The following is a 15,254-nucleotide window of genomic DNA, read 5'->3' as shown; positions in this document are numbered from 1 at the left end:
CAGGAACACAGGCTTCCTTCTGAGCAGTTGGGTTTTCCACATCTTAGGGGAGGCTGTAATATCAGGCTGCAGTGGCTACCACACACAGGGTACAAGCGTGGGGATGTTCAAAGGAACACACAGAGTGGACAGGTCCAGATTCAAGGGGACAGGGCTCATGATGTAGCTTCCCCTCTCCCCACCCAACACCCATGACAGAAAGGTGGAAGAGGAACACGCAGACTCCAGTGTGGGGCCTGTGCTGTCTCCATACTCCCACTCGTCCTCCAGGTCTCAGGTGGAGACTGAGAGGGAACCTTTCCTACACCAGCCTGTCTATGTCCGCCTCCCTGTCTTACTGCCCCTGTGACTGGGCTTCTTTCTGACATCATGCAGTGCATAGTCTGTGATGATGTAGTAATAGTTTACCAACTCTCTGTCCTGCTGGACTGTAATCTCCACAAGGTGGGGATAGCGTCCCTTTTGTTCACCGCAGTATTCCCCAGTCCTTAACACAGTGCCTGACAACCACTGGGCCCTCAATGAGTCTGTGGTGACAGCTTCCTATATTCATTACTTGGTGTAAAAACTTGTGGGAAAAAGTTCCAAAAGAAGATGCCTATGAAGCACATGGTGGGCAGAGACAATGAATGTTTTTTCACTTGGGTGGCAGACTCACGTTAACCAACCTCAAAGAGAATAATGTATAACATCAGAATGCCACTTTGTTCATCTTACAATGGGAGTCACAGCTGAATACTCAAGCCAATATGGCCCATGCATTCTTTCCCTGTACTTAGATCTACAAGGCAAGGCAAATTACAATCACAAGTTTATATACTGAATGAGGAACCAAAATCAAATGCAAAATGGCATCATGCTAATATAGCCATATATACTTTTATCCACAATTGAGGGAGCCTTTCCCTTGAGACCCCAAGAATCCAAACCAATTCATTAAGAAGGCCTCTCAGTCAGAGTGGGCCAACAGGTGGGCTGGCCTTTGTGTGTTGTGTGCTTTCCTAGGCCCTCCATGACTGCTCCCCACTTCTGACTGATACATAATCTTCCTATAATTACTTAATCATCCAACCAGGACTTGCTCTCCTAGGAACACAACTTTAGGCATTTTTCCTCTGCTCTTTTTTGCATTATTAATAAGAAGAGCTAATATTTATTGAGTATTTAGTACGTGCTAAGCACGGACCAAAGCTCTTTACATGCATTTTTTTAAATCCTCACAGCAAGCCCAGAACATAGGGATTTTTATTATTCTCATTTTAACGATGCGGAAACTGAGGCTTAGCAATGTTGAATAACTTACTGTTGGTTGGTCATACAAACACACAAGTGATGGAACCACTTATAATGCCAATGATTTCCAAATTCATGAGGGAACTGGAGGCTTCTCCAGATTTTGTCCCCTGTGGTGACTATGTGGAGGAAACTGGAGAGATCCTCAGATTGTTCTCATTTGTCACCAGAGCACTTCATTTTCACCTTACAATGTGCCTGGCACATACTGTGGAACTTGAAAGCATTTGTCTCACACCATTCGTGTTCACACCCAACTTCCTTAGGATAAAAGAGCACAAGCGTCTTAATGTCCTTGCCCAGAGTAAGTTGGTGTCAGCCAAAGATGTACTTATGTCAGCATTCTCTCTCCCAAGTCCCACACTTATCACACTAAAGGTACAGAAACTTCCTACCCCATTTTTCAAGGGGGAAGATAAAATATCTTCAACAACATATCTCAAAATACCTCAAGAACAAAATAACTCAAGAACACCACCACCAGTTCTGGCCAATTGATCCAATTCAATTCAACAAACATTATTTTGAGTGGTGTAGCAGGGATTGCTAGCTGTCTCAAAATGCATTCTTCCCTTCTTTTTAATAAAAGGATTCTGACTTTTTTCCCGAATCCATGCATATTTTCCAGTCTCTGTTGCAGCCACCTGTCACCATGTCACTGTTCCAACCACTGAGCTGGAAACAGCAGTGTTATGTGGTACCTTCAGTAAGACTCATTAATAGAGACGGGTCCCCTTTATCACCCCTTTTCCTCCTTCCTGTCCTAGAATGTGGTTGAATAGCTGTAGCTCTAGCTGCCTTCATGGACCATGAGGATGGTAGCGAATCATAGCAGAATGAAAAGACAGAAGGAGTGTGGTTTTAGCACTGTAGGTCCACCATACCAGCCCTGGACTATATATTCACTTTTTTTAATGAGAAAGAAATATATGTGTCTATTTTTCATGCTGCTTTTGTTTGAAGCCAAAATTATCGGAGAGAAGCTCCTACTATGTACCAAGCATTAGGTTAGAGACAAATCTCCTTCTACCTTCCCTAACCACAACACACACATAAACAAGAAAATAAATCATTTGGATGTATAGGCAAAGCCTGATCTAATGAAGTAATCACAGATCACACCAATCACAAGCATTTCTTCCACAGATTTTACAGAAATGCTTCAGAGGACACCAAAATTCTGTTACATGGTCTCAAATCTATGCCTTTACGACAGATTTTCTACCACAAAAAAGATGGGTGATTTTTTTTCCCTGAATCTACAAAGTGAGGTCCAGCTTCCCATTGCTTATTGCTTTTAAAGTTCATTACACTGAAAAAATAATGACCTCAAAACCAGTAGGAGTATTTTTTTCTTCTCCATCCCACCTGCTAAAAAGTAAAGTTCTAGAAGCCTGCATACCTATATTTTTACTTTACTTTTCCTCAGGAAGTCTCATAATAATAAGTGAAATTCCTGCGACTTTGATAAGCTTTGAATTATGCTGTAAAAATAAAGTCTTTTGTAGTTTCCTGAAAGGTGTTAGGCTCTGAGACTGTAAAAAAGATGCCTAGATACTGATGTCCAGGTTAAATTGGCCCATTTACCAGAATATAATGAAAGCCCTTAGCTGATGGATAACAGTGCACATTCCGTGACTGAGAGACTGACAAACATGTCAAATTGGCATTTGGATGAAAAGAGACAAAGCAATTGCCTATATTGAAGAGTTTTTCTTTTAAAAGTTTTCTTTGGACAAGCAAAAGTCAAATTGCCCTTTGAACTACAGGGACTTGAGTATTGAAATCAGCTATAGGAACATCAAGGAATACCCAGGGCTCAGGATGAGCCCAGAACTGCAGCCAGGACTTGCAAGCGAATTGGTTGGCTCTGTTTTCCAGGCCTCACACCAGGCTCTCTGCCACCAGGGAGGGTCAGAGTTCGTGGCTCACCTCACCGCCTGCCTCAGCTGGCTCCACACAGCACACTTTGGGCCTGGGTATCATCTGACCTTTTAGTGATTTCTAACTTAGCACACTTTAAAGTAGTTTTGTCTCTGGGTTACTAGTTGTTGGTTTGAGCCCTTTGTGAATAATCTGTAAGTATTAAATATCTTTTACCTTTCTTTCACTTCCAAATGACTAGGGTGGAGGCTCAAGGTCTGGTGGTAGCAGTGGCGCTGAGCTCAGCTGGGAGCCACCGTCTATAGCTCTCCTTGGCCAGCCTCAGGTTACAAAACCACAGCTAATCCTGGAGAAAAAGAACTAACCCACTAAGACAACCCTCAGAGAAGCAGCTGGAAGGAGAGAGCCACCAGGCAGAGATTCTAAAATCTGATGACTTTGACCTGCCTGGTCCATTCCTCTAGCCACTGCTCCCCCGGAGGAGAAGGACATGGGAGGGGCAGGGCTTTACCCTTCGAGGTCCTTCACTCTTCTCAGAGGACACAGCCCCAAAAATGCGAGCTGCCCTTTGAGTGATTTGGAAGGAGTCAACACAGAAGGCTTATCATTAAACTTGAACCCTCACCTACCTCTAGAATAGCTTGGGGTCAGCTCACCGCCTTCTGAAGCAGGCTCTTGAGTCTTCCCATCTCCCTCTCCTATCAGGATTGACACTGGTTGAGTTTGGAGTAGAGAGAAGCTGAAGATTATTCTTAGGAAAAAGGAAGATGTTAAGGGTTGAACTGTGCCCCAACCGCCAGCTTCACCGCCACTTCCCCCAGCTCCACTCCAGATTCATATGTTGAAGTCCAGCCCTCAGCTCCTCAGAATGTGACCATATTTGGAAAACAGAGTCATTGCAGATGTGATTGGCTAAGACGGAGTCATCCTGGAGTGGGGTGGGCCCTGAATCCAAATGGGCTGTGTCCTTATGAAAGAGGAAATTTGGACACGGACACAGGGAGAACACCATTGTTTAGATGAAGGCGGAGACAGGAGTGATGCTCCCCCAAACAAGGAACGTCAAAGATGGCCAGCAAACCTGCAGAGCTGGGGAGAAGACTGGACAGAGTCTCCCCCAGAGCCTCAGGAGGGGCCAACCCTGCCGACACCTTGATCTCAGCCATCCAGCCTCCAGACTGTGAGACAATCATTGTCTGTTGTTCAAGCCGCACAGTCTGTGGTGCTTTGTTTCAGCATCCCTAAAAGTCTAATGTAGGAAGTAAGTCTGATGAGAGACCAGGCCAGTCAGAACCCAGAACCCTCCAAGCCCCGCTCTCTACCCCGAGAGAGCAACAGTGAGGGTCCTGTTTCTCACATGCCTAACCACATGTGGGCTATTGATGAACTTTGTGGATTTTTCTCTCCTCATGCCCCTCTATGGTGGAGTGAGGCAATCCTGGTGTCTGGGTGGATCTCTAAGAGCGAATGGACCAATATAAAGGGCTTTGGGCCAGCTGACGTTTTTGGTTTTTGCAACCTCCACCTCCCGGGTTCAAGCGATTCTCCTGCCTTCGCTTCCTGAGTACCTGGGATTACAGGCACACACCACCACACCAGGCTAATTTTTGTATTTTCAGTAGAGATGGGATTTCACCCTGTTGGCCAGGCTGGTCTCAAACTCCTGACATCAGTTGATCTGCCCACCTTGGCCTCCCAAAGTGCTGGGATTACAGGCATGAGCCACCACGCCCAGCCCCAGCTAAGGTTTTGCTGCTTGCTGTTCAGCTCCATGGCTGGCCCATCTGTTTTCCTGGGCCTTACACACTGAGCAGATCACAGGTAGCACACTTCTCTCCAGGACATCCCTAAAAGCAAATGCCCCACAGAAATTCTCTGTCTCTGCCGCCCGTAAATCCCATCCAACTGACACACTCCTGTCTGTTCACACCTTCTCTCTGAGAAGCTGGGGTTCCCCTACGTTCCTGCAGATGTGTGCCCACAGGTTATTGAAATCAACAATCTTGCCAACTCTGCTGGCTTCTCACTGAGCACTTTCAATCCTCAGAGACTGGAGTAGGAAATTCACATCTCCCACCACAGGGAATCAATCAGATGAGCCGGGCCTCTGAGTCCAATAAAATTGGCTTGCTCAAAATGTATTGGTAACTAGGGAAAACCAGAATTCTAAGGTTTGGAGTGGAAATAGCTGTAGTTTTTCTCTAACCCCAAAGCACAGCCTCTCTGCTTATTCAGTGTGTGTCACAGAGTCCACCGCTTCCATGAGCCTGTTTTTGTCATCTGTGAAACGGGACTGAAAAAATCACCAAGACATCATGAAAGTGCCATGAGACAGTGGCAACAGCGAACACTTACTGAACACCTTTTATTGTCACAACAACCCTCTGAGCTCAGTACTTCCACTCCCTGTGTTTTATCCAGAGGAAACTTCATTGTACAGAGCTTGGTCACTTGCCCACATTTGCACTGTGAAGTGCTGGATCTAGGTTTCCAGCCCAAGCCCCGGCTCCAGAGTCCTCACCCCACCCCTCTGCATGAAATGAGCTCCGTAGCTGCACCTGGTAGGCACCCATAATTGGTGACATTCACTTTAGTGGCATCCTCAGACCCTGCAATGACCAAAGAGGGAAAGCTTTCTAGTAAAAAAAGCTTACATTAAGAAAGCCCTCCAGAGGCTGAAGACCACCACCATAACGGCATCTGTCTACTGTGCTGACCAGTCCCGACAATCCTGGGATCATAAATACCAGGACAGAGACAGAGGCTGCCAAGTCCGACCCAGAGAAGATCTGGGTTGGGCAACAGCTCTGCAGTGGTCTCTCACACCAGCATAACTTGAAATAGCTCCTGGGATGAGTTTACTCACATTTCTAATGAAATAGCCAACATTTCTGCTGATGCATATTAGTCCTTTGTTGCTATTTCCATTTGTTAGACAAATTTATTGAGCTTTAGGGCCAAGGTGTGAAGATTTTGGTTGTCAGAAACAAGTAGGCTGGGCATGGTGGCTCACGCCTGTAATCCCAACACTTTGGGAGGCGGAAGCAGGAGAATCACTTGAGCCCAGCGGTTTGAGACCAGCCTAGGCTACATAGTAAGATCTCATCTCTACAAAAAATAAAAAATGAAAAACAAATTAGTCGGGCACAGTGGGTTGCACCTGTAATCCCAGCTACTCAGGAGGCTGAAGCAGGAGGATCACTTGAGCAGAGAAGTTCAAGGCTGCAGTGAGCTATGATCACACCACTGCATTCCAGCCTGGGAGGAACAAGACCCCATCGCAAAAAATACAAACAAATAAAAAAACCACACACACACACAAATAGTAATAATAGCTGACACTTGTAAGCCATTCAAAATGTGCTGGCCTCTTAAATATCAAGCATCTCTACAAGGGAGCTATTTTATCTACATCACATATATGGACATGGGCACCCAGGGAGGTAACTGAGCCAAGAAGGTGAGACGGTCCCTGAGTCGCTGCCCTCCACTCACTGCCAGGCTTTCCTTCTGTGAGAGGCTCTCTTTGAGGAGCCCATAACAGAGTGAGTGTGTCTCTGAGGAATTTCCTGTGTGGTCAAGGGAACAAGAAGCCCCAGGACCCCCTCTCTCTCAACCTGTTCCCAATCTCAGATCTCCTTAGGAAGCCACCAGCAGCCAGAGTGGAGCCTGAGGTCAGGAAGCCAACCCCAAGGGCTGACTCTTCTGCTCTGGAGTGTGGGGGAAAACAAATTATGTTTTCCCCTCTCTCTGAAGAGCTGATTTAGGCTTAAGGGACAGATAATAGGATGTAAACTTAACAGTAGGAGTCTACAGTCATTACTGGGACATCTTTGAGTGTTGCAGGACTTGGGCCTACCAAGGGCCTCAGTAAAGGGTGATTCCATATGGCCTGCCTGGTTGACCAGCAGCTGCATTACCCATTCAGGGCAAAGTCTGTAGAAATAGAAGGCATTTATCTGTCTCCGTGGTCTTTGCACAGAACTCCCTGGGGAATTTCCAAGACCTTTGGAAAACTGCTTTGCTCTTCTATGTAAAAGAAGATGCCATCTGTCTAGCACCTGCTAGAAAATGTTTTTTGATCAACTAATGTGAAATCTTATGTGATAATTATAAACTTATAGTAATACTTCACCAACCCTAATATTACTTAAAATATTTCTTTTTTTTTTTTTTTTTTTTTGAGACGGAGTTTTGCTCTTGTCACCCAGGCTTGAGTGCCATGGTGCCATGTCGGCTCACTGCAACCTCTGCCTCCCAGGTTCAATCAATTCTCCTGCCTCAGCCTCCCGAGTAGCTGGGATTACACCCGGCTAATTTTTGTATTTTTAGTAGCGACGGAGTTTCACCATGTTGGCCAGGCTGGTCTTGAACTCCTGACCTCAGGTGGTCCACCCACCTCAGCTTCCCAAAGTGCTGGGATTACAGGCGTGAGTCACCACACCCAGCCTACTTAAAATATTTCTTTTAACTTATTCTACAGACTGGTTTATATACCAAATGTTATTACAGCCTCGGGCATACATTCCTTGAAATGTCAAGTAGCTTCAGATGTGAGTCATGCAATTTAATAAAAGCAATCACTGATTAGTCTTTACTTTTTTAATGAAAAGTTTTACTCCCATATTCATATTCACTAGTTTCACATGTGAACATAGCTATGACATGAAATTTTAAATTTCGAGTTTTTATCCTTTGAGTAATAGCAAAGCTGCTGAGTTTTTAAAGATTGATTCACTTTAAATTACTTTATTTTAACTGTCAGGATCTCATCTTTCTCTAGACAAGTTTGGGGACAATCTATTCATTTGACAGTCAATTTCATACACCTTCTGTAGCTACGGTACTTTGTTGTGATAAGTGACATTTATATTAATATCCCTGAAATACTATAAAAATTTGAAATATCTTCTCAAGGAAAAACAAAATTATTTTCATTTCTGTTTTACTATATTTCCATTGAGTATTGTTATTGTATGCAGGATATCACAATATTAATTCATATATTATGAGGATATATAATTAATTGAAATACAATGTTCACCAATCATGTATAGAAAGCAGTCTACTCATAGAATGTTTCAGCAATAATACTTGTTATTGGTCTTTTTTCTGTTAGATAATTATTCCAATTCTTCTTTAAGTGAGTCAACCTAGAATATAAGAATCCAACGGCAAAAGTTTGCACACTCTGCCAGTTAATCATCTGAAAAGCCACAACTCACTGTTTTACAAGCTGACCATCTGTGATGTTCACTATGACTTGGCCAGTTAAGTCACGCCTGCCAAACTTCTCTAGTATTTCCTTGTACTAAAGGAATCCTTCAACCATGGTAATGCCCAGGTCTTGATTGTGTTTACAAGTTTCTAAGGGTGCTGTTTTTGCTCTGTTACGTTGCTACTAAATGGTTCTAAGATACTCAATAAAGTAAATATAAACAGAAACTAAACACCTATTGCTGTGGGGTCGATGACAAGTAATTTAAACAATCACTTTGTTTACTTGGAATCTGAGTTTAACCTTTAAAACACATAAACTCTGGCCAAAAAGAAGAAGGAAAATGATTTCATGGTATATTCTTGTGAAAGTATTATGCCATTAATTTTGAATTTACTAAATGAAGTAAGGAGATTTACTAGGGATTTAGTTAAGAAGCTCTAGTAGTAGAAGCTTTTGATGGATTTGCTTTTTCAGTGTATAGGGTCAACCTGACAGATCCCCTTCTGAGGAACCAGATCTCCCAGGGTGGCTCATCCAGTGACCCCTCCCCAAGATATCCCACCACCCGTTTACATGGTATGGACTTTCCCCATTGGCTGTGGTCTCCCTAGCATCCAGATCCTGTGTCACACCCCCTGAGGCTGCAAAGTGGCACCTGTCTCCAATGCCGAGGGAAGCGAGAGAGCAAGCCCTCTGCCTGCACCCCCAACATGGAGGCTCCAGTCCAGGCCCCACCTAAAGCCATTGGATGCTATTGACATAGAGATGGCCCTAAATATGCTGCAGGCCATGTGGGTCTCTCTGCTTGGATAACATTGGCCTGTCAGATCTAGAGCAAATAAGATCTGTTTCTACATTGAGTGCTCACGATGTGCTAAGCACTGACTGTGGTGGCCTTAAACAGCCACAGCGTTATTCCCAACCTGCAGACATAGAAACAGAAATTTAGGTGAGAGAGGCTGCACAGGGTGAACCCGTGCAGCAGGTGTTCTGAACCACTGAGCAACGCTGCCTCCCTCGCAGAAACCTTAGGGACCTGTGACCTGCTTCTCACTTATAAACCAGTGACGTTGTGTTGGAGAGTGTGGAAGAGTGGACGCAGCGCTGAGCGAGTTACCGGGGGCTTCTCACCTGCCCCATGGGCACCTATACTAAGACCTAGGGCCTGCCTCCACATCCACATCCATACATGAGGAAGGAGGACCGGCGCGCCCCGATGCTCCTTCCAGCCCCAGCTTTCTAGCAGTGGGCGTGTGAATGCCTGCACAGCAGTCAGAGCAGCTCGAACCTTAACTGAAATGAAAACAAACTTCCACTTGACCTGCTGAGAAAAAAGCGATAGCTGACATTCAGAATGTGTTCACTTAGAATATCTCACCCAACTTCCCCGTCCCCAAAAATCCGGGGGGGGTGGAGGTCCCGACCCTCACATCAAGAGGATCTCCGAGGCACTTGGCTGCAGTCACACCCCCAGGAGGAGCTGGGTTCAAACACAGACCCACCCCCGCCTCCACAGTCCAAGCTCTTGCCATGATGCCCTGAAGCTTCTCCTCTCGAGCTATATTCTGCCGGCTGCAAATACGTTTGTGGCTTAACAGTTACTAATTCAACATGAAAAATTGTAGTCTCAACAATACGAAAAACTAATACCATCCAAGTTAGAAACCACAGAGTCATATTAAACTTCTCCTTCTCCCAGTTGGGGACTGAGTCCCTAAATATGTCCCCACTCCATCTCATCTTCCCCATACTCTTTTTACATTCTTTGCTGTGTCCCTTCTTAGTCTCTCATAGTCATTGTTTATCGGACTGTCTCCATAGCTTCCTAACGGGTCTTTGTGCCTCCAGCCAGTCCTGCCCTGATGTGACCCACTCTCCTCTGGAAAACCTAAGACGGATCATATTATTCTTCTGTTTATCACCCTCCAGGGGCTTCCCCAGGCCTTAAAGATCAAATCACGAGTCCTATACATGGCCCACATGTACAGGCCATGAGGACATTTGTCCAAACTCCTTCTCAAAGCTACAATACCTTACAAATATCTGCAAAAATGCCTCACAGGAAAAATGGTTCACTCACCTTCCCCACAGCAACCAAGACACAGAGTTATCTAGCGCAGGCCTTCCCTGCTTGCTTTACCATCTTTGGCATATTTTCCATACCATTAAGCAATTTTCCACATTTAAATGAAAGTTAAAGATCTCTTCCCTTTTAAAAAGCCTAATTATAAAAACTTAAATTTTCGTTATCATTCCGTATCAAAAAGGCAAGGAGAAAAGGAAACACATATATTTCACCTGTAATTTCCAAAACGTTTGTAGAAACTCTTCAGTTGCTTCCAGAATATCTTAATGAAGAGAGCTGGAGTTTGGAAGAGTCGGAGTGAAGAGGCTGATGTCTGGTGAGCCTGTTGCTCAGATGCTGCTTACGAGTGAGCCCTCCTCTATTTGTTCCGGACCAAGGGAATGGCAATGTTTGTCATGTCACCTGGATTATTAGTAGCGACTGCAAACACTTCACAGAGCTCCCAAACCACACACTGGCAAAGAACAGAACTAGCCTGGGGTCATGAGTGTTGCTATGCCTCTCATTCTGTGAAGACCTGCACACAAGTTAAATAGCAAACAAAATAACCTACTTTGTTCTTGTTCTTATCATTCGATTTTTTGTGGCATATCATGCGGCATGGAAACATAGGAGCTTTTTACCTTATTTTGAAGTTCACCGGTTTCAGTATTTGTCTGGAGAAGTATGTGTTTGTTTAGTTTGACACCATAAAGTAGAGGTCACATCCCCGTAACAAGCAGATCGGTTCAGTTCAACAAACGTTTGCTCAGTGCCTGCTCTCTTTAGAATATGAACCTGAAACAAAGAAACAAAACAAAAAATGACTTCCAAGAATTCACAAGCCAGTTATCTTTTCTATAGTGACAACCATCAGTAAGCATGTATTCTCTCTGCTTTTTATTCATTCTTTCAACAACCACATAAACACTTCTTTAGGCCAAGCGCAACCGGGCACTGTGCAGTGTAGGCAGCCCAGCGAGACAGGGGCCCGGGAGGGTGATACATGTATCAAATCACTCAATGTCCTCATGGCCTTAATTTTGGTCACCAGGACCCTGGGTAAAGATCTCATATTTTAAAAAAAAAAAAAAAAAAAACCGTTTTATTGAGGCATAATGGATATATAGTAAGTCCTCACTTAATATTGTTGATCATTTCTTGGAAACTGCAACTTTAAGCAAGACAACATATAACAAAACCCATTTCCCCATAAGCTGATGGATAGAAACGAGAGTCAAGTTCCTACAGCATATTTTTGGTCACAAAAACATCACCAAACTTCTAAATAAAGACTACAACACTCCTAATATTAGTCACTGAAATAAATGTGAGATATATATACACTTGAGAAAGATTAATAAAAACAAGTAAAACATTTATCCAATTTTTGATAAATCAGCAAGTCACAATGGTCGTAATTGTGGTGTATTAAATCAAGGAATAAATGTTTGTAAAGTGAAAATTGTCAGGAGCATCTCCTCCCACCTCACAGTTTGAAAACCATTACAAATAGGACAGGCTCCCAAAACACTTCATTATTTATTGTCGTGCATTTATATGATTATCGCAGATTTTACAATTTTTTTTTACAATCTTTTATTCATTCATTCATTTTCCAACCCATAACTCATTCATTTATTCATTCATTTTCCAACCCGCTTGTTCCAGTTCAGGGACGCAGGTGGCTGAGCATATCCAGCAGCTCAGGGCACAAGGCAGGACCTACCCTCGTACAGGATACCATCCCATGGCAGGGCACACTCACACACCTTCACTTATGCACTGGGACCATGTAAACATGCCAGTTCACCTAATGTGCACAGCCTTGGGTTGTGAGAGGAAACCGGAGGACCCAGAGAAAACCCCCACAGATATAGGGGGAACATGTAAATTCCACACAGACAGTGGCCCTGGCTGGAAATACATTATTTTATCCTCATCAACAGTATAATGAAACAATATTATTAGAGGATCTGCTGTATAAGGAACCGTAAATAGTTACAATTTGGTGATGTCATATGCATACACCAACAAACTATTACCACAATCAAGGTAATAGAATACCCAACACCTCCCAAAGTCTCCTGTGTGTCTTTGTTGTTTTGTTTGTTTTCGTGGTAAGAGCACTTAACATGAGATCTACCGTCTTAATAAATTTGAGAGTACAAAATTCCATATTGTTAACTATAGCCACTGTGTCACACAGCAGATCTCTAGAACATATTCAGGTTGCATAACTGAAACTTGATACATTTTGAACAACATCTCCCCATTCCCCTTCCCGTCATCACCTGGCAATCACCATTCTGCTCTCAGCTTCTATGAGTTTGACTACTTTAGAAGCCCTCACATAAGTGGAATCATGCAGTATTTTTCCCTCTGTGTCCGGTTTATTTCACTTAACGTAATATCCTCCAGGTTCATCCATGTTATGGCAAGAGCATGATTTCCTTCTTTTTAAAGGCTGAATAGTAGTCATGTATTTTATAGATAGATAGATAGATAGATAGATAGATAGATAGATAGATAGATCACATTTTCTTTATCCATTCATCCATTTGTGGACACTTAGGTTGTTTTCACTGCCTGGCTATTGTGAATAATGCTGCTATGAACATGGGAGTACAGATATCTCTTCAAGACCCTAATTTCAATTCCTTTGGATATATGCTGGGTTTTACGCTTGCTAGATCTGTTTTTAGTTTTTAATTTTTGTGGGTACAGAGGTGTATATATTTATAGGATACATGAGATGTTTTGTATTTTGAATCCTTTGAGAAATCTCTGCACTGTTCTCCTATAGCTACTGCACCATTTCACATTCCCACCAACAATATACAAGGATTTCAGTTTCCCCACATCTCCACCAACACTTGCTGTCTTCTGTATTTTTTTAAATAGCCATCCCAGCAGGTGTGGATCTCATTGTGGTTTTGATTTGCCATTCTTTGAGGATCAGTGATGTTGAGCATCTCACAATGTACCTGTTGGCCATCTGCATGTCTTCTTTAAGAAATGTCTGTTCAAATCCTTTTTAAAATCAGGATATTTGGTTTTAGGCTATCAAATTGTGATCTCTTGGTTTTAATGTTTAGAGCAGAAGTGCAATCTGTTTGGTTTTCTCCTCAATGCAGAAAATATCTTCTTTGTTAAGTGAACACACAAAAAGTAAATTTCCTTCAAATATGATCTTAGAACGTCAACTATAGAGAACAAGAAATTATTTCTCGAAGAACCCCTGCCTTTTGAAATGCCTACTGTTTCTTGACAAGTCAAGCAGCAGAGGGCAGGATGGTGCAGTGGGAAAATCTATGGCTGACCATCCAGAAATCTGAGTCTGATCCCATTCCAGCTGGAAGTCTTTTCACCTCCCTTGGCTGTGGTTAACTTACCTGCAAAGTAAGGAGCTGGGTTGGATGGGCTTTCCCGCATCTAGCATTTTCTTTCACTCAGTAGTTTTGTGTACCCTTCAGGTCAGGAGCTTGAGACCAGCCTGGCCGACATGGTGAAACTCCATCTCTACTAAAAATATACAAAAATTAGCCGGGCATAGTGGCACGCACCTGTAACACCAGCTACTTGGGAGGCTGAGGCAGCAGAATTGCTACCCAGGAAATGGAGGTTGCAGTGAGCCAAGATCACACCACTGCACTCCAGCCTGGGCAACAGAGTGAGACTCCATCTCAAAAAAAATTTTATTATATATTGCAATAATATTATATATATTTAATATGTATAATTATATATTAATTATATAATATATAATATATATTATATAATGTATATATTTAAGATATAATTATATTATATTACATATAAATTATAATTATATTATATTATATAAATTATATATATTATATAAAAATTATATGTAATATATATTATATATATATTTGTATAGTAGGTATATATACTATGTGCCAGATACTGTGTAAGGTGCTTAAAAAAGCAAAACTCACTAACCTGTTTGTCTACTGAAAGAATTTGAAAGAACTACCAAAAATAAATATGATAATTCTGTTCTAAGAGTTAACCTCAGTATGAGGTGCCAACAGATAGTGAATGAATGAATATGCTATCTGGGACTACAGTGAAGTTTCAGTATCTCTAAGAGCCACTTCACTCTCAAATATGATCAAAGGTTGCCCAAGTGTCTGGATTTAACATTGGGTAGCAGAAGGTTGAGCAGCAAGATTAATATATTTTAACTACTCCAGCTTCATTTCGAAGCTTCCCAGACACAGCCCCAACACAAAGCCACAAACATAGCACTATCAAAAGTATTTATCCTTTCTCCCCACAACTTATGCAACTGCAATTTTTCCACTTTGTTTTGGTGGCCCTGTTTTGCTCCCAGGTCTCCCAACCAAGTAAGCTTTTAGTCACACTCAACTTCTCTCTCCCCTTTCCTTCCTGAATTCAATAAGCTACCAACAAATCTGCCGCGACCCACTCCAACAAGAAGCCCTCCCTCGGCAACCACAGTTCAGACCTCTATTGTTACAGCTCTCTGTCTCCTGGGGAATTCCAGCTGCAGGCGTTCCTTGGGGGCCCCGTGGAAAACTGGAAAGGAACTGTTGAAGCCTTTCACTGCCTGTTTTCCTGACTCCCATGGCCAGGGAGGGAGGGAGAAAGGGAGGGAACCCACGGCAAGTGCTTTTTACCAGTTCAGTGCCGCCGAGAACCGGGGCTTTCCCACAGGGCCGGGCCAGGTTCTAGGCAGAGAAGCGTCTGCATTCCGAGGCGCAGTCTGGGCTGGAGCCTGTCACCACCCTTCAAATCCCTTTG

At 43.1% G+C, this 15,254-nt stretch overlaps 1 protein-coding gene across 1 annotated transcript in view; it reads right to left on the bottom strand.

The window, feature by feature from the left end:
* RP1 (RP1 axonemal microtubule associated) overlaps positions 1-14,032 on the bottom strand; it is a 61,326-nt gene extending 47,294 nt beyond the window's left edge. Inside the window, exons 1-2 of the mRNA XM_031669564.1 lie at positions 13,859-14,032; positions 11,108-11,261 (exon numbers count right to left, since the gene is read on the bottom strand). The gene's annotated coding sequence lies outside the window, so the exon portion shown is untranslated. The remainder of the gene's footprint in view (positions 1-11,107; positions 11,262-13,858) is intronic.
* Between the last annotated feature and the right edge of the window lie 1,222 nt (positions 14,033-15,254).

The sequence above is a fragment of the Papio anubis genome, chromosome 8 (assembly GCF_008728515.1).
Source record: "Papio anubis isolate 15944 chromosome 8, Panubis1.0, whole genome shotgun sequence".
NCBI lineage: Eukaryota > Metazoa > Chordata > Mammalia > Primates > Cercopithecidae > Papio > Papio anubis.
The sequence above is the reverse complement of the archived record's forward strand: the minus strand, read 5'-3'. Positions and strand labels throughout refer to the sequence as shown.